Source organism: Triturus cristatus, chromosome 2_1 (assembly GCF_964204655.1).
Source record: "Triturus cristatus chromosome 2_1, aTriCri1.1, whole genome shotgun sequence".
Lineage (NCBI taxonomy): Eukaryota > Metazoa > Chordata > Amphibia > Caudata > Salamandridae > Triturus > Triturus cristatus.
In genome coordinates this window covers 1,173,943,290-1,173,962,472 of record NC_140581.1, presented here as the reverse complement: position 1 = coordinate 1,173,962,472, position 19,183 = coordinate 1,173,943,290, and the positions used below count along the sequence as shown (strand labels likewise).

Genomic DNA, 19,183 nt, shown 5'->3' with positions numbered 1-19,183 from the left:
TTGAACTGCCGCCCGGCCATGTTATCCACTCGAGGTCCCGGTTCCAGGGTTGCACAGGCCGCAAGCTTCAAATCGAAGTTTCTGGCGGCGGTATCGCCGGAGAAATATCAGAGTCACACGATCGGTTGCCGCTCTCATTCACCAACACGGGCACATATCCTGCATTAGATCCTTAGCCTGCGCTATCTGTGCGGGATGCGGAGGGTCGCGGAGCCGGGAGCCTACGCTGCCGTCCCGGTCGCCATCTTGGCTCCTCCCCCGTGTCTCCACTTCTTAAGAAGGAAACTTTGGAAGAGGGAGAAGGGAAATGGGCCTGTAATTGGCAGGGCAAGAAGGATCCAATCAAAATCTTGGAGAAATGGGCTACAAAACATCTTTCCAGCTATCTGGAGACCAATGCATGCCTGGATGTGGCCCAATTTGTCCCATGGGCTGGTCTAAATCCAGAGTCAGCACTGGTGACTGTGCTAGATGACCTCAGGACGCATGCCGACCAAGTCGAGCAGCACTAAAAAGGCTGCCCGTCCATGTCGGCCGCGTTCGACGCGGTCAGCCACACGATCTTGATCAGGAGGTTGGAGGAAGTGGGGGTGACTGGATTGGCTGGTGTCTTATCTGGATAACAGTCACCAGGTAGTGGCCCTGCCACCGTTCAAATCTACCATCTGAAAAGGATAGGACTGATGGCTGACCCCTGAGGCACGCCCTGCCCAACCCTTCTATCTTTACCTCCGCCCCCTGATCAAGCTGATAAAATATTTTGGCATCGCAGTCACCAACTATACGGACGACACCCAACTTATCTTCTTGTGACACCGCCTTCTTACCCTCAAACAAGAAGTCTTCCACCGCTGCATGACCTCTACGGTAGATTGGTTATGCCACAACTCTCTACAATTCAAGTTCCAAAACGGAGGTTTTACATTGTTCAATAGACTGTACCCCCAGGCCTCTTCCGGGTGACTTTTGGCCCCCTTCCTTCCAGGGCACTAGTGCACCGGCAGACTGTGTGCGGAATTTGGGAGTATTTTTCGGCTCCAATCTTCAATTGGATGTATCCGTTAACAAAACAGTGGCAACGTGCATGGCTTTGCTTCGCACGCTGAGGAAGATCCTACCACTGCTCCCAGCACAGGCTAGACCAGAGGTAGTGCGGAGTACCATCTTAAGTAGACTTGACTACTGTAACGCACTACTTCTGGGAGCCCCAGTGACTCTGGTGGGAAAATTAGGGCCAGTTAGCAGCAAGATTCTGCACGCGCTGCAGTCACGCCGGCGTGCTGATTCCTCTACCATTGGGCTCAGGGACCTCCACTGGCTGCCAGTCCCTCAGCGGATCGAATTTAAAGCCCTCTGCATAATTTTTAGGGCCCTTCATGAACAAGGTCCCATCCCTTTGCAGAACATGTTCTCGTGGTACACTCCGTCTAGATCTCTCCGCTCTGCCACAGCCTGCTTGGTGGTAGTCCCTAAAATCCTGAGGACTCGGTTGGGAGGCCGGCCTTTCAGGTTCTCAGCAGCAACTCTGTGGAACTCTTTACCGCTGGCTTTGAGGAGTGTGGGAGATCTTCCTTCTTTTAAGAAAGCTTTGAAAACACATCAACCACTATACGATTTACGCCACTCTTGGGAAGAGATAACATCGTGCAGGTGGTTCCATTACAAGTCTGTCACCCAACGGGCATCCTGGCGCTTAGTCAATGCGCTATACAAGTATACCTATACATACATACATACGTCACTTGTCCCTCTAAGAAGTTGGACGCCGCCAGCTGGGGGGTCGCTTAACTAGTTAGCATAGAGGAGTCTTGTTCATTATTGAATTAACCAGACAAATCGCTCCACCAACTAAGAACGGCCATGCACCACCACCCACAGAATCGAGAAAGAGCTATCAATCTGTCAATCCTTTCCGTGTCCGGGCCAGGTGAGGATTCCCGTATTGAGTCAAATTAAGCAGCAGGCTCCACTTCTGGTGTTGCCCTTCCGTCAATTCCTTTAAGTTTCAGCTTTGGGTTCCGGGGGGGAGAATGGTTGCAAAGACTTTGGTTTCCCGGAAGATGCTCAGCGGGTCATTGGAATAACGCCACCGGATCACTAGTCGGCATCATTTATGGTCGAAACTACGACGGTATCGGATAGTCTTCGAACCTCCGACTTTTCATTAATCAAGAACAAAACATTCTTGGCAAATGCTTTCGCTTTGGTTCGTCTTGTGCCGCTAGAGGTGAAATTCTTGGACCGGTGCAATACGAATGCCCCCGGCCATCCCTCTTAATCATGGACCCAGTTCCGAAAACCAACAAAATGGAATAGGACTCCAGCTAGGAATAATAGAACCGAAGTATTCAGGTGACCGGCTTTATTTGAAAAAAATCTGAGTGTCCTGGGGGTCCGAAGCGTTGCTTTGAACACTCAGTCAAGAGCATCAAGGGGGTGCCGAGAGGCAGGGGCTGGGACAGGCGGTAGCTCTCTTTGCGGCGGACCACCAACTCGATCCCAAGATCCAACTAAGAGCTTTTTAACTGCAGCAACTTTAATATGCGCTATTGAAGCTGGAATTACCGAATTGATCCTCGTTAAAGGATTTAAAGTGTACTCATTCCAATTACAGGGCCTCGAAAGAGTCCTGTATTGTTTTTTTTCGTCACTACCCACTGCCGACTCGGGGAGGTAATTTGCGCGCCTGCTGTCTTCCTTGGATGTGGTGGATGTTTCTCAGGCTCCCTCTCCGGAATCGAACCCTGATTCCCCCTTACCCGTGGTCACCATGGTAGGCACAGTAAGTACCATCGAAAGTTGATAGGGCAGACATCCGAATGTATCATAGCCGTCACAGGGACGTGCGATCGACCCGAGGTTATCTAGAGTGACCCAAGTGGCAAGGCGAGCCCGGATTGGTCTTGGTCTGATAAATGCAGGCATCCCGGGAGGTCAGCACTCGTCGGTATGTACTAGCTCTAGAATTACCACAGTTATTCAAGTAACAGATGGAGCAATCAAAGGAACCATAACTGATTTAATGAGCCATTCACAGCTTCACTGTACCGGCTGTGTGTACCTACACGTGCATGGCTTAATCTTTGAGACAAGCATATGCTACTGACAGGATCAACCAGGTAGCCGCACCTGCTGATGGACCCCCCGAACCCACCCCATCTCCCCGACCGGACAACCTACGCGCACCCCTCCCTCTCGGGAGCCTGCTGGGCAAAGGAGCCCACCCGCCTGGGAAGGAGGGCTCGCTGGAGGGGTAGAGGGGTGTGGTCGCATGGTCACCGGCAGGCCCAGCCGTCTCCTCCGGAAGAGAGAGGCAGGCTGAGGCGCAGCCTGAGCGAGACGCAGGGGTGCCTGGCGGTGGCTACACCCCTCGGAACAATGGTTCCGAGATGCTGTGGAAATGTGCTGGGCGGTGAGGCGGACCGAGAGTGCCCAATCAATCTAAGTACGGCCAAGGCATCCCCTGGCAGGCCGCCCTGCGCAGGGGGGATGCCGGCTTCGCCCCGGGAGATGGCAGGGATGTGAGCAGGCTCAAAGGAAAGGGAAAGGGCCGAGAGGCAGGAGCAAACTTGGGCCCCTGGGGGCTCCGGCAGGCAGGCCCAGGTGCTGCCTTCCCCTGTCTGACAATCGCTGGACCTCACGGAGGTCTGACTTCCTCTGGATTACTAGGGAGAGGGTCAAATTACCTCCCTTTCTTGTAATCCATGCACACAAGGTTACAGAGGAGACCCAAGGCGCTAATGTACCCAACCTCCTGGAGCCCTCGCTGGGATTGGGTAGGCAAATGAGTCCTCATCGGGACTTCCAGGCAAGCCCTGCATCTGGTCGCCCCATTGGAAAGCATTGCGCGCGACGTGATGGCCGAGGGGACAGGCGCGAACCGATGGCCGGGCGCGAAAGGGAAGCCATCTGGTCGCTCCGTGCCCCAACGAAAGAGTGAGCGTGCATGGAGGCTGCGAGGGGGACCCAACAGGCCCTCCAACCCGGGGTCCACGGACACCTTGGCCCTGGTCTGTTGGTCCCGTGCAGGCCTCCCCTGCTTGTCAGAGCCCCCGACCCAGAGCCCAGCGGGCCCCTGGACCCAGCCAGGGCTCTCAGGCCTGGAGGCGCAGAGGAAGCCTCCCCGGGCCCGCCGGACCCCGTCCCGGGCACCTGTCATGCAGCAGGACCCAGGACGGAGCACGGGAGGCCAGAGCTCCTAAACCCAGCCAAGCAAGAGGAGGCTCCCCGAGCACAACGAACTCTGCAGCACTGACAAAGGCCCGGGACAGACCAGGGGACCGGGCCCAGTGCTGGAGCCCCCGACCTGGGGCCAAGTGGGGCCCCCGGACCCAGCTGGGGCTTCCAGGCCCAGAGGCACAGGGGAAGCTTCCCCGGGCCTACCGGACACCATCCCAGGTAGCCTGCCACCTGGCGGGACTGAGGACAGAGCCTGGGGTGGGGAGGCCACCCTCCCTGGGGCCACAGGGAGTCCCTGAACCCAGCCAAGCAAGGGGAGGCTCCACGGGCATGACGGAACCCTGGCCTGCTGCCCTGCCAAAGGCCTGGGACGGAGGACGGGGCCCAGGGCTTGAGCACACAAGCCGGGGCCTGGCAAGGCCCCTGGACCCTGCCGGGTATCCCTGGCCCAGAGGCAAAGGGGAAGCCTCCTCAGGCCTGCGGGACCTCGTTCGGGCACCCGGGGCCCCTAGACCCAGCCCAGCAGGGGGAGGTCTGCCGGACCCCATCCAGGGCAGCCTGCCATGCGGCAGGCCCAGGGACGGACCCAGGGCTGGGGCGGCATCCAGGCCTGTCCAGCTACCGGCTGAAGACCGCTAGGCCGAGAGGGGTCCCAGAGTACCCTGTCCCTAGTAATCCAGAGGAAGGCTACCCCCCTTTCTGGTAACCTGTGCGCACCGCAAGATGTAGGGAACCCTAGGCGCAGACGCGTCCGACCTCCTGGAGCCCTGGCTGGGATCCTGATAAGGGCTCATTTGCCTCCCGGACTTGCAGGCCGGCCCGGCCATCTGTCGCCCTTATTGGAAAGCATTGCGTGCGACCAGATGGCCGAAGGGAAAGGTGCAACCAGATGGCTGGGACCAAAAGGACTCCTGTTTGCCCACCTGAGCCTTCGCGGTAGGGCTCCCACCTGCCCACGCAGGGCTTGGGGGCTCCGCTTCCTTGTGGCTCGGGGACCCCGGCTGGGACTCAAGCCCGGGGAAGGACCACCGGAGCTCTAGGGCCTGGACGCCCGGGGGAGCACTGCCTGGGACGGGCTCCATGGTTCCCGGGCACTTTGTCACACCGCGGGCCGGAGGAGGGAGCCCTGGACGCGTAGCGAGGTGTTGCCCGGGCATAGCCCATCTGGTCCCTGGCAGAGAACCGCCAGCACGGGAGGGGTGTCCCAGCCTACCCTGCCCCTAGTAATCTGGAGGAAGCCTTCCCCTCTTTCTCGGAACCCGTGCGCACCGCGAGGCTCAGGGGACCCTAGGCGCAGACGCGTCCGACCTCCTGGAGCCTTGGCTGGGATCCGGGAGGCAAATGAGCCCTCATCAGGACTTCCAGGCAGGCCCGGCCATCTGGTCGCCCCATTGGGAAGCATTGCGCGCGACCAGATGGCCATCTGGTCGCATCTCTCCCCTCTGGCGTTACTTCGGTCCTGGCAATCTGCATGCCATGACTCTTCCCAGGAGGGCTCCCGCCTGCCCTTTCAGGGCTCGGGGGCTGCAGGGCTCAGGGGACTGCAGGGCTCGGGGGGTTCAGAGACATTGGGCCTCAGGCATGGGGAGGCCCACAGGCGCTCCTGGGGCCCAGCCGCCCGGGGGAGGACTGCACTGGACCCATGGAGCCTTGCAAGTGTCCGGGACCCTGCACCAGGGGCCCTTGTCCCGGGCAGATGGACACTTGGCAAGCCGCAGGACGTGAGCTCCCAAACCCCAGGCCCGGACCCAAACCCAGGCCCCAGGGCCGGTCCCTGCTTCTCAACCCAGCCAGGCCGGGGAGATCTGGGAGCCTGCCCAGGCATGAGGGACCCCTGTCCCGAGCACACGGACCCTCAGGACGTGCGCTCGTTTTCCATACATTGTTTCCAAAATTCTGCGAGGTGGCACTACGCCAACTATGCCCAGCCCTACCAACAAGCTGGCGGTGTTCACCGACTGCAGCTGTAAGCTGGCCGAAGAGAACAACCACTTCCCAAACAGGTCCAGCCGTTTGGAGTCCTTATCGGGTGGGGCCGTAGGAAAAGCACTCAGAGCCTGGTCATTCAAGCCTCGACGTCAAAGGCGTAGGGTGAGTAGTCAAGAAGGCGGGGTCACCGGGTGGTGGCACCTGAAGATGTATTGATGGCCACCTGGTATAGACCAGCAACGGGGGTTCTCGTGGATAAAAACGTCAGTGAACGCCTCATTGAATGGTAGCGGGGGCTCCATAGAGCTTGATGCCGGCTGAAGTACTTCAGTGAGGAGATTATTTTTTAGGGTTACTGTAGGCAGGTCAAGGGCCTCAGCTGCTCTACGGAGCACCATAGTGTATGTTGCGCCTTTCTCCATAGCCACACCAGGAGGAGAAAGAAAACCAGGTTCAGAGGAGAGGTCGAGGCCACCTGTATCCTTGAACTCTTCCGTCCATTCCTGTTCCGACCCGCACTGCCGTGCGAGAGGGTCCTCAGACCCCTCCCAGTCGTCCCCGTCCTCCACCACCCATGGAACAGGCAACGGTGGTGGGGGAGGGACAGGGGAATAAAAAGGGTCGAATGGCGCCGGGTCCGGCTCCGTGTCTGGCTCCGTTTCCCAATTAGGGTCCCAACTAGGAACAAAATTGTCCAGGAAACCGGACAAGGCGGTGGTGGAACAAATGGAACCCACTGCGATGCCAGGAACGGAGCCGCGGGCGGTGCTGGGGCCGGAGCCGCTGGCAAGGGAGAGCCCTCAGCTGGGACCGCAGGGCCCGAAGGTGCACCAGCGGGAGCGCTAGGCCTGAAAAAGCAGTCCATGGCAGCAAGGAAAGCTGGGCAGGAGTCGCTGACTGACCTGGATAAGGTGGGCAGGTGGCGGGACTCACAGGCTCCAAAGGAGCCACGGGGAGGTAGTCTCCGGACACGGACGAGGGGGTCGTTGCTGATGGGGGGGGGACGTCAGAGAGCAAAAACGCTTCTTTGAGACTACTTAGGCTACACCCATGTGCGCTGACATCAGGGTAAGAAGAAGTCAGTGACGTCATCTTGGGGCAAACGACGCCAGCGACTGACATGGAGCCGCACGACGCCACCTTCCGACGCGCAGGGGTACTGCTGAAGAAAACTTTCCGTTTCCAGTCTTATGCCTGGGATATTCTAAGGTAAGGAATCTATCACTAACGTGTCTCTTTCAGATGAGAGGAGCAGAGAAAAGCATAGAGAGACGGAGGTGGAAGAGAAGAGCGGAGAGCGAGTCGAGTCTGCTGAGGAGCGTGGAGGAGAGCGAGAGGGAAGAACCGAGACCCCTGGAGTATCGTGCACTGTGGAAAAACCCGGCGGCCCAGAGAGGGGAGAGGACGCCCCGGGTCCCAACACCACTGCCCAGGGTTGTGGCACAAGGCGAGTATCATTGAGGGGTTCGTTCTGGTTCCCCGTGGCACCCCACCACCCCCACCAGGACACGTGTGGTTTTCATTTATTCTACACGAAGAGGTCCTCACTTTTGTTCCCTTCCCTTGCACGACGCCTGGTGGTGGTGGCACTTCGGGATTAGTCTCAAGGGCCTCTGTCTTTGTCAGGAATCCCCTCCCGCACATGGATTCCCTCCCACGATGCCACTGCCGTGAACCTGGTGCTTTTGGAGGAGAGCGGACTACAACTCCCAGAATGCCCTCCGGCAACAATGCCTTATGTAACCAGAACTCTTGAGTTGCATAACGCCGAGAGTACTACTTAAGGAGAAGAGCACTGGGACTCGGCGTCGGATATTCTGATCTTTACCGGAGTACCTGGTTGAGGTGCACGGACCCGTTGGAGAGTTGAGCGGCGGAAGGAACATTCTAAGGAGCGGAGGAGAGGTGCTGCGTGTGCTTCCTGCCCGTGTCCTGTCCCGTTCTGAGAGCCGTATTCAACGTCATTGGGCACAGGTACCGTTGGTAGAGCCAAAGCTCCCAACGGCCTGACAATTGGAAAAAACGAGGTGGGTGCGAGCCGAAGCTCCCCACCCTCGTTACTTGGGTAAACACACGCCTAGAGCTAAGACGCTATCCAGGAGGTGTTTCCGCGTCTTAGCCATCGTCACTCGCAGAGAATGGATGGGAGCAGCCGCTCTACCTATCCCAGTTCTCCGACACCACCTTGGGTAGCATCACTTAAACCCGGATACAAGAGACGCACACTAGGAAGTGTTCCCAGCGCCTTTGTGTTGTGGCAGTACTCTGGGGGATACTGGTAGAGCGGCTGTTCCCAGGTGATAGAGAGCCCAGCCGGGTGACTCCCACGTGCCCCCCCCCCTACCCTTCACAGCGGTCCAGTGGCATTGTCGGCCACTGTTTAGCACTGTGCCCTCCGCATGCACACCGGACCCGGTATGCTCCAACGGAGGACGGTTAGAAGAGCTGTGAATGGGTATCGTACTTTAACTGGTGATCCCAGTACCGGTATTCTTTGTTGTCTGTAGTTGTGTATCTGTTTATTAAATCATCCTTAACCTCCATTTCTCTGGTCCGTCGTCTGTTGGTCCCAACCCCGAGAAAGCCAGGACGTTACAGTCTTCTAACAGTCGGTTTCCCCTTCCCCTTCTTTTTGAGTGCCCTGGGTCAAGGGAAGACGTGACGCCCCACAGACGGCGCTGGTACTGGACCTTGAGATACAAAGGACGACGGTTGGGAGAGAGAAGACTCGAATGTGTTTTTGTGCTTTTGCAACCTTTTTCTTTGACTGTTAGTCCCATAAGACCCTGGTATGACAAACCGTAAATCCCCAAAACAGCTGCCACGTAGCAGAATAAAGACCCTTAAAAATCTTTATTGTGTGTGACCGGTGTTCCATTCTGCCCCCAGGGCTATTGAGCCACCTACAGGGAGGCTGCTTCTTCGCCAAGTCAAAACTATTTTGGTTCTCCTCTGTATAAAAAATTTGAGAAGATCCTCTTTGATAGTTGAGCAGACTGTTTATGGTTGCTCCGAGGGAGTTGTGCAGCGGCTCAAAAGGTATGCACATCAAGAAATGAAGGACCGAATTAAGGTCTCATTATGGCATAAGAAAAGGAGAAGGGGGAAACAAGTGGGTTAACCCCTTCATAACTCTCTGCACCAGAGGGGACGTAAAAAGTGAAGGCGATCTGGTAGCCGAGGAAAGGCCAAGAGGGTCGAAAGGTTGCCCTTCAAACTGCCCAAAGCAGAGCCCTGCTGGGCCAAGAAACAGGGAAATATCTGACAGAAAAGCACATAAAGGGTCAATAGACCGTCCGGTACAATGTTTACACCTGGCGATGGAACACATTTTGTATACAGATTTTGTGAAGGGATGTCTGGCTGCCAGAGTAACTTAGCAGACTTTGTAGATTGAGCAGTTACAGTTGACAGCTTTTGACCTTCCTCCCAGTTACAGTTGACAGCTTTTGACCTTCCTCCCAAACAAGAAGGCATAGAGTGGGCAGGTTCGAGTAGAGTACCCTCCCCTACTGCTGCAACAGAAGATTCTCCCGAAGGGGCAGCCTGATCGGAGGATCGATGCTCATAACCGGAAGCTTGGGATACCAAACTGTGTGCCCAATCCAGAGCCACGAGAATGAGTTGTGCCTGGTTGCTCCTGATCTTCTTGAACACTCTAGACATGAGTGATATGAGCGGATAGGTATACAGGAGGAGGCCTGAGCTCCACTTGCAATGAAAGAATGTGGAGTAACTGTAATTTGGACCAGAAAGCAATTTGGAACTCAAGGGCTGATATTTGCTTAGTGAAAATCCAGCGTCATCAGTGGAGCTGAACATACTGACCTGAACAAGGAACAACGTAGAAATCTGGTGGTGCGTAGAAATCTGGTGGTGCAAGAGATCTTTACCAAGAGGTTTTAAAAAACACAATTTTATCCTCAATCTTCCTTCCAAAAGATTTGACACAATTGTTAAAATATCTAAACTATTTGGGGGTCATGACTTGCATATGGGTAAATTGAATACTGGATTAACTATGTTGTCAAATTATTTTTAAATGCTTGAACTAGTTGAGATGTTGTTTCCTCTACAAAAGTATTGCCTGTTTCTTCTTGTGGCTAGTAAGAATGATATATTTTAAAATGTACTTGTTTTGTTAATCGGTCTAAATTTTCTATTACTCATACTAATTTAGATTGTATGGCCATTTTGAAAACTACATGGTAAAATTCATGTATGTGGTTCAATGGGCATCACATGATCAGGCACTAAATAGACATTACAAACTGGAAATCTTAGCCAAAAAATATTAATTGACTGGACGGTGGGAGGGTCAGACTCTTTCATTGGTCTCGGTCTATGTTCCCCCGGGCCTCCAGACCTCCACTTTCTCTGATGTGGGTCGTATGTTACTTGAACTTCCTGATAGTCTCCTGATTGTGGGTGGGGATTTTAATTCCGTGATTTCTGGTGAGTTGGATCGTTACCCTCCCAGAGCCCTCTCTGCCGCCCAGGCGTGGCTTGGCGGGTTCTTGGACACTTTTGGCCTAGTGGACTGCTGGAGGTTGATACATCCGACACAGAGTCAGTACACATTTCACTCCGGGGCCCACGGGAGTCTCTCCAGACTAGATTACTTTCTTATGCCAGCGGCCCAGACCACCCGAGTCCGGGAGGTTAAGCACCTGGCCCGGGGCATTTCCGATCATTCCCCATTGTGGCTCCTCTTCGATACTGGGATGCGATCCGCCGGGCGGGTCGCCCCCATTAACCCCTGGTACCTGCGTGACCCCAAGATCCGCAAGGGTCTCATTAAGTCACTTGACCAGTATTTTCTTGAGAATGAGGGGTCCGTCTTTGTGTCCTTGTGGGAGGCTGAGGACTTCAGGGATAGGGCGTGTCCTCGGAGAACCGTTTTGATCGTGGAGGCCAAGAAAGCTAAGAACGGGGAGGTGGTTGCGTTGGAGGCCGAGATATCGGGGTTGGAGGATGCCTTGGCGACGGGTGTCACTCAGGACGGGCTCCACGCTCTCAGCCTGAAGCAATTCGAATATAAATCCCTTGTTACGGAGGCTGCTCGAACAATGTATAGGGAACAGCAGGGTAGACTGTATGATGCTGGGGATAAGGCGGGTAAATTGATTGCTTGGCTTGATAAGAAGGAGAGAGTGAATCGAGTGGTCCCCGTGCTTCAGACGTCGGAGGGAGTGAGTGTGATTGACCCTGGTGAGATTGTGGAGTGTTTCGCTGATTACTTCCGTGCTGTGTACTCCCCGGTGTCTGATAGGGATGAGGCTGACTCCCGTCACTTGGTGGATGAGCGTGAGCAAAGCAATATCCTTCAACGACAGGCAGGGCAGTTAGATGCCCCGTTGTCGGTCGACGAGATTGCTACCGCGATTCGTTCCCTTCGCTCAGGCAAGGCTATGGGCCCCAACGGACTCCCTATTGAACTTTATAAACTGCAACCGGATAAAATTGCGCCATTTCTCCGTCGTATGTTTTCGGAGTCACTTGAACTTGGTTCTCTCCCTGCTGACCAGCGCTTGGCCACTATAGTCGTGATTCCCAAGGACGGTAAGCCTCGGGACCGTTGCACCTCGTACAGGCCTATTTCTCTGTTGAACGCGGAGCCGAAAATCCTTGCCAAGGTTCTTGCTAATCGCCTGCTTACTGTTATCTGTGACCTGGTGCATCCGGACCAATCCGGTTTTATCCCGCACCGGAATACGGCCCTTAACTTGCGGCGCCTACATGGCGTACTTGCAAGGGCGGAATATCTCTCAGAGCCGGCCATCTTGGTTTCCTTGGACGCCACGATGGCCTTTGATATGATAGAATGGCCGTATCTTTGGGCCGCCCTGGCAAAGTTTGGACTCGGGGCGGGATTTATTAGTTGGGTTAACCTGAGCCAACGGAGCAGCGTATAAGAGTTTGTCGTTAATGGAAGGGTTTCCCGGCCCTTCGTTCTTGGGAGAGGCACTAGGCAGGGGTGTCCGTTGTCTCCCCTGCTCTTCGCTCTGGCTTTGGAGCCGCTCGCTGCTTGGCTTCGTTGGGAACCGTCGATAAGAGGGATCCGGTGGGCCCCTGGCTTCGAGGATCGAGTTTCGTTTGAGTGACGTACGCGGATGACATTCTTTTGTACCTCACCTCACCACGTCAATGTGCTCTTTGACATCCTTACTTCCTTCGGCAAGAACTCTGGTTTGATTATTAACTGGTCCAAATCTTGTGTCTATGCTATATCCGGTGACTTTCCTCTCTTGCCTTCTCGTTTTCCTATTAAGGCGTCCCACTCCGGCTTTACGTACCTGGGGGTGTACGTCTCATTATGCTCGTAGCGGATCGCCGGGTCCAATCTCCTCTCTCCACTTCGGAGATTGAGGTTAGACGTGGCCCGTTGGTGTAAGCTTCCCTTGTCTCCCCTCGGTCGTGCGGCGCTTTTTAAAATGATGTCTCTTCCCCGATTCCTTTACGCACTTCAGAACTCCTTTGATATTATTCCGGCGGCCTACTTCCGGGAAGTGGAGAGCTTGCAAAGGAGACTTGTTTGGGGCAGTCGTGCACGTATTGCTCTTGTAAAACTGACTCTCCCCTGGTACGACGGGGGCATCGCGCTCCCGGACATCAGGAGGTACTATTGGGCCTCCCAGCTATCTGCTATTAACCATGCAACGTACGCACCTGGTCCGAATCCGGCTTTCGAAATGGATTGTCAAAGTTGCCGCCAGGCAACAAAAATCTGAGCGCTTTACTCTCGATCGGCTGGGAGGAACTTAACCGGTCCCACTAAGATTGCGGTGCGCATGTGGAGGGCTGCGAATGTGGCCATGGGCTGGAATGAGCGTTTGACGGGTGCGACCCCTCTGTTTGCGTCTGAAAGATTGGGAAGCCTCTGGACGACGAAGGGCTTTGAGCGTTGGGACACGATTGGCATCAGTAGAGTAGGTGACCTTTGGGTGAAGGGTGCGGTTAAATCCTTTGCTGCGTTGCAGAGTGAGTACGAATTGAGTGAGCGAGAGTTCTTTCGGTACGTCCAGGTTCGGCACGCCTTGCTCTCGGCCTTCGGGGCTGGGACTGCAGTCCCTGTGTCTTCGCCACTCGAGGACCGCATACTTGACGGTCACTTGCCCGACAGTACTATTTCCCTTATCTATAAAAAACTAATAAACGTGCGGGCGGATCTCCTCGTGCGCCTTCGGGAGGCGTGGACCGGGGATGGTGTGGAACTGGACGATGAGGACTGGCAGTCTGCGCGGTCCTCCCCTAAGGAAGTGGCCATACCCGCGCGTCTCCGTCTTGTCCAGCTTAAAATTCTCCACCGTGTCTACGTGACGGGCCCTCGTTTAGTTTTGATGGGTTTTTCTGAAGACGGGCTCTGTAGGCGCGGCTGTGGGCTCAGCGCCACTTTTCTCCATGTTCGCTACCTCACAGCACTCCCAGAGGAGTATTGGCGCCGGGTGCATGCTGTCATGGAATGCGTCATCGGCGAGCCTCGGGCAACAAAGCGACCCCAGTGTTTGTTAAACGTGTGGGAGCCTAATGACTATAATGCGGCTCAGGCTCGGTGGGCGGCCCTTGGGAACATGATTGCTAAGAGGGACATCGCACAGCGTTGGGGTTCCCGACAGCCTCCCACCATGTCGGTATGGATTGGTGCATGTGCAGAGAGAAGACTGTGTATGTGTCTCGGGGTAAGCCGGGGGCGTGGGGTAGAATCTGGGGTCAGTGGAACGCGTACCGAGGGAACATCTGCACGCCCCCCCTCGTGGACACATCTGATGCTGCCTTGTCCCCCTGATCCTGAGGTTCCCGGACTATTACATTTTACCTGTAGACGGTTGTGGTTCTCCCGTCGCCCCCACCTCCCTCTTGCTCATCCTCATTGTCCAGCTGCGGGTGGAGTTTGTATTGTGCAGTTCCCCGGATGTGGTTAGACGCCCCCTTTTTCGATGGTTTCCGCCTTGTTTTTTGGTGTTATTTTCATTTTCTTTATCAGGATACTTTGTTTGTATTTCTAAAATCTATCTCTGTGGCGTACTCAGTAACTCGTTAATTCGGCTGGGCCCCAGGGGGCCTGTTGCTGCCCTGATGTTGTTGATCATGTACATATTAGCGGCCGGCCCTGGTGGTTGTAGGCCCATGTTTGTATTGATTTTTATGTACAATAAAGGTTTTCGCAAAAAAAAACAAAAAAAAAAAAAAAATTGATTTAGAGTATCATTTAGGTGCAACAAATCTTATGTGTCCTGTTGATGGACCTCATCCAATATGATGAAACGGTATGCTGTGAACACCATGTTCCATTGGCGATAGTATGACAATATTCAAAATGAAGCATTAACAATCTTTCAAAACAATTCTTGTAAAAGCTGCGCAAATGTTAGCTTTATGTAAGAAGCTATGTTTTCTTTTACTTCTCATTTTATTCAGCAGCAAGAATATTAAGTGAAGCTATGCCACGGTCATTTGTAAAAAGTGCATGCTTCTTCAATGTTATAAATGGTTAGTAATCTTGAATTATGCTAAAATGTAAATGCATCTTGGGGGCGTGGCCAAGCCGGCTACGATGGCGGCTGTGGAGTGCTGAGGCTCCGTGATCGGGCTGGTAACTTACCCGATTCCAGGCGTTGCTCGCACCCTGAAAACGAGCACCGGGCACCGGAGCGGATCCTGGGTCTGCCGGAGTGCTTGCCAGGAACTCAACGCTGAAGGCAGGCGGCGGCAGAGACCGTTGGCAGTGCGGTCGCCAGATCGGAGCTCTGGGCTACAAGATGGCGGACACTCGGTCCGGAGGAGCGGACTAGGGGGTGCATTCGAGGCCCCTCGGGCCCGGCGCGGCCCCTGGCTCACCATCCCTCACACCAGGAAGGCAGACAACACCGACCCCTGAGCGGGGGACGACGGAGGGAGCCGGACTTCCCAGGTGCGCGCCCGCTGCAGGTCCCGGAGCCCGGGAAGGGGACGAGCGGCCATTTTGGGACGGGGACGACCCTCCTCCGGCGGCGGACTCAGACGCGGATCCCGCATTGAGGTACTGGTTCGGGGCGGTGGCCCCCCCCCCCCCCCCTCACCCTGTGTCCCGGGATTGCGGAGACGGCTGTTCGCCCTCGGCCTGGTGACGGGCCCCCACGATCCTCCCATCATAGCCGGTCCGCCTGACCTAAAGATGGCGCCTGACTTTCTGCTGGGAGCCGGTGAAATGGTGCGCAATATGCTGGCACGAGCGGGGTGAGCTGCGTCCCCGTGTCGGCGCATTCGCAGGGGTGCCCCACAGCTGAGTGGCTCCCAGTATAATCTGCACTGGCATAGACGGTGGCCCCAACGCCGGCACGGTGGTATGACACCGGGATAGAACGTACCCTCGTACATGGACGGAGAGCCCCTTAATCCCCGGACAACATACGGAGGAACACAGCGGCGTTCCCGGAGGGTGCCCAACCCCCGGGGGCACCACGACCATCGACAGGGTGCCCCCCGCCCCCGCCGGCGGTGGAGGTGGACTTCAACCTTTGAGGCTAACTTGACTGAACCTCTGCATCAACGACGCGCTTGCCTCGCTCTGCCGGCCGACGGCCTAGGCCCGCACCGCTGCCCCGGCCGCCAGGATGGGGAAACCGAGGGCGACCCAACACACAGCGGTACCTGAAGAACAAGTTACTAACCTTCGGTAACGATGTATCTGTAAGAAACATTAGTTAGTTAGATTCCTCACCTTAGAATATCCCCAGGCGTCAGACTGGATCCGGAAGATTTTTCGTCAGCAATACCCCTTGCGCGTCGCTAGGCGTCGTCTGCGGCTCCGCGTCCGTCGTCGGCGTCGTGCGCCGGGATGACGTCGTCGGAGTACTTAGACGCCGCCCTCGCGCGCTGACGTCAGTTCTTGTACATAGCCTTCCGCGCCAGGAACGCAGAGCCATGCAAAGACCGACACTGGTGCCAAAAATAAAATCTAGGGGCCTGAAAGGACAACCTTAACCCTAGATGTCAGTTCGCAGAACGGGGAGGATGGGTGGGTCGGTGAGGAATCTAACTAACTAATGTTTCTTACAGATACATCGTTACCGAAGGTTAGTAACTTGTTCATCTGAAAGAAACACGTTAGTTAGATTCCTCACCTTAGAATAGATACCCAAGCAATACCATCCCCGGTGGTGGGTCTGCGAACCAAGATCACACCAGAAAGTCCTGGAGGACAGAACGGCCAAAGAAGCCATCCCTCCGGACTTGGCTGTCAAGGCAATAATGCCTGGCAAACGTGTGTAGCGAAGCCCACGTCGCCGCCTGACAGATGTCCTGCAAAGGGACTCCCCGTCCCAAGGCAGTAGTAGCCGCCGTGGCCCGAGTAGAATGGGCGCGCAGCCCAACAGGAGGGTCCTTTTTAGCCAAGGAATAGCAGATTTTTATACACAAAACGACCCACCGAGAGATGGTTCGTTTGTGCACAGCTTTCCCCTTCTTAGCGCCCACGTACCCAACAAAAAGCTGGTCGTCCACCCGGAACTGTTTTGTGCGGTCCAGATAAAAGGAGAGCGCACGTTTTGGGTCCAGACGGTGGAGCCTCTCTTCCTCTTTGGAAGGATGCGGAGGCGGAAAGAAGGTGGGCAAGGTGACAGACTGCCCAAGGTGAAATGGAGTCACCACTTTAGGAAGAAAGGAGGGACGAGGCCGAAGGACAACCTTGTCCGGATGAACAGATAGAAAAGGAGGCTTTGAAGATAAAGCCTGGAGCTCACTCACCCGTCTAGCCGAGGTGATGGCTACCAGAAAAGCAGTCTTTAGAGTTAGAAGACGAAGAGGGCAATTGTGAAGAGGCTCGAAGGGAGCGCACATCAGGAATGTCAAAACCAGATTCAAGTCCCACTGAGGCATTACAAAAGGGACAGGAGGGAACGTGTGTGTAATGCCTTTGAGAAAGCGTGTAACCACAGGGGACTTGAAAAGAGAAGGCTGATCAGGAAGCCGCAAGAAGGCGGAGATGGCAGCAAGATAACCTTTCAGGGTGCCCAGGGCAGAGCCCTGCCGGGCCAGAGAAAGAAGGAAGAGGAGAACCTCAGAAAGAGGGGCGGAAAGGGGATCCACAGCCTTTGCTGTGCACCATGCCACAAATTTGTTCCACCGGCAGGCGTATACCGACTTTGTGGAGGGACGCCTGGCTGCCAGAATGATATCACAGACTTCAGGAGGCAAGTCAAATGGCATCAACTGCCGCCGCTCAATCTCCACGCATGGAGGTGGAGGCTGGACAGGTTCGGGTGGAGGACCGTCCCCTGCTGCTGCGACAGAAGATCCTCCCGAAGGGGCAGACGTATCGGGGGATCGGTCAACATGCTGAGTAGCTCGGGATACCAGTACCTTCGTGCCCAATCCGGAGCCACCAAGATGACTTGGGCCCGGTCGCGCCTGATCTTCTTCAGCACTCTGGGCAGAAGTGGTATAGGCGGAAAGGCGTACAACAGACCGCAACTCCACTCGTGACGAAAAGCGTCGCCGAGCGAGTGCCGCCTTGGAAATTCCAACGCGCAGAACTGCTGACATTGCGCGTTCTCTTCGGTGGCGAATAGATCTAACCAAGGCTCTCCCCACTGCTGAAAGAGGCCGTGCACCACTTCGGAGTTCAGACGCCATTCGTGATCCATCATGCACCGGCGGCTGAGTTCGTCTGCTCTGGCGTTCAGAGAGCCCGCCAGATGTTGAACCACCAGGGTGACGCCCTGGTGTTCCAGCCATGTCCAGAGGCGCAGAGCCTCCTGACAAAGGGTCCACGACCCCACCCCGCCCTGTTTGTTGCAGTACCACATGGCGGTGGTGTTGTCCGTGAACACCTGCACGACACTTCCCCTGACAGAGGGAAGGAAGGCTTTCAGTGCAAGCCGGATCGCTCTCAACTCCAACAGGTTGATGTGGAGACGAGACTCCGCCGGAGACCAGAGGCCTCTGATCTCCGCCTCTCCCATATGGCCACCCCATCCCAGGAGGGACGCATCCGTCACTACGACATGCTCCGGTTGGGGAAGGGAGAGGCTCTTGCCCTTGACCCACTCGCGGTCCGTGAGCCACCACTGCAACTGCTGTGCAGTACCCTCCGAGATCAAGACATGGTCGGACAGGTTGCCGTGATGCTGGGCCCACTGAAACTTCAGGTCCCACTGCAGAGCCCGCATGCGCCGCCTGGCGTGATGCACTAGTAGGATGCAGGAGGCCATCAGCCCCAGAAGCCGCAACACTAGCCTGACCGAAACCCGGGATAGAGGCCGAAAGATGGGAATCAGGGCCTGTATATCCCGGACCCGCTGTTCCGGAGGATGGACCCGGAACTGCGCCGAATCGAGAACCGCTCCGATGAAGAGGAGCTTCTGAGAGGGACTCAAGTGTGACTTCGGCACGTTGATGGAAAACCCCAGCAAATGCAGGAGATCCGCCGTAGTCTGGAGGTGGGAGACGACTGCCTGGGGCGAGCCCGCCTTCAACAACCAGTCGTCGAGATAGGGGAAGACTGGGACCCCTGATCTGCGCAGATGAGCTGCGACCACCGCCATCACTTTCGTGAACACCCGAGGGGCACTGGTGAGGCCGAAGGGGAGCACGGTAAACTGAAAGTGCTCTTGGCCCACCGTGAACCGCAGGTAACGCCGGTGGGCCGGCAGGACGGGGATATGGAAATATGCGTCCTGCAAGTCCAACGCTACCATCCAGTCTCCAGGGTCTAGGGCAGCTAAAACCTGAGCCAACGTTAGCATCTTGAACCTTTCCTTTCGGAGGAAGGCATTGACGTTCCGGAGGTCCAAGATAGGGCGCAGGCCCCCCTTGCCCTTCTTGGGAACCAGAAAGTAGTGGGAATAACAACCACGACCTACTTCTGGACCCGGAACGCGCTCGACGGCCCCCTTGGCCAAGAGAGCCGAAACTTCCTCGCGGAGAAGATCCAAATGATCCCCCGAGATACGGTGGTGCTGTGGTGGCATGGCTGGAGGGGTCGTCTCGAAGGGGAGGGAGTAGCCCCTTCGGACGATTTGCAGCACCCACCTGTCCGATGTTATGGACCGCCAGTGGAGCAGGTGATGGCGAACTCTGCCGCCCACTGGCGTGG

The 19,183-nt window shown here is 55.8% G+C and overlaps 1 pseudogene; it reads right to left on the bottom strand.

Moving 5' to 3' along the window:
• Nucleotides 1-2,026: 2,026 nt before the first annotated feature.
• Nucleotides 2,027-3,119, bottom strand: LOC146866549 (18S ribosomal RNA; annotated as a pseudogene).
• Between the last annotated feature and the right edge of the window lie 16,064 nt (nucleotides 3,120-19,183).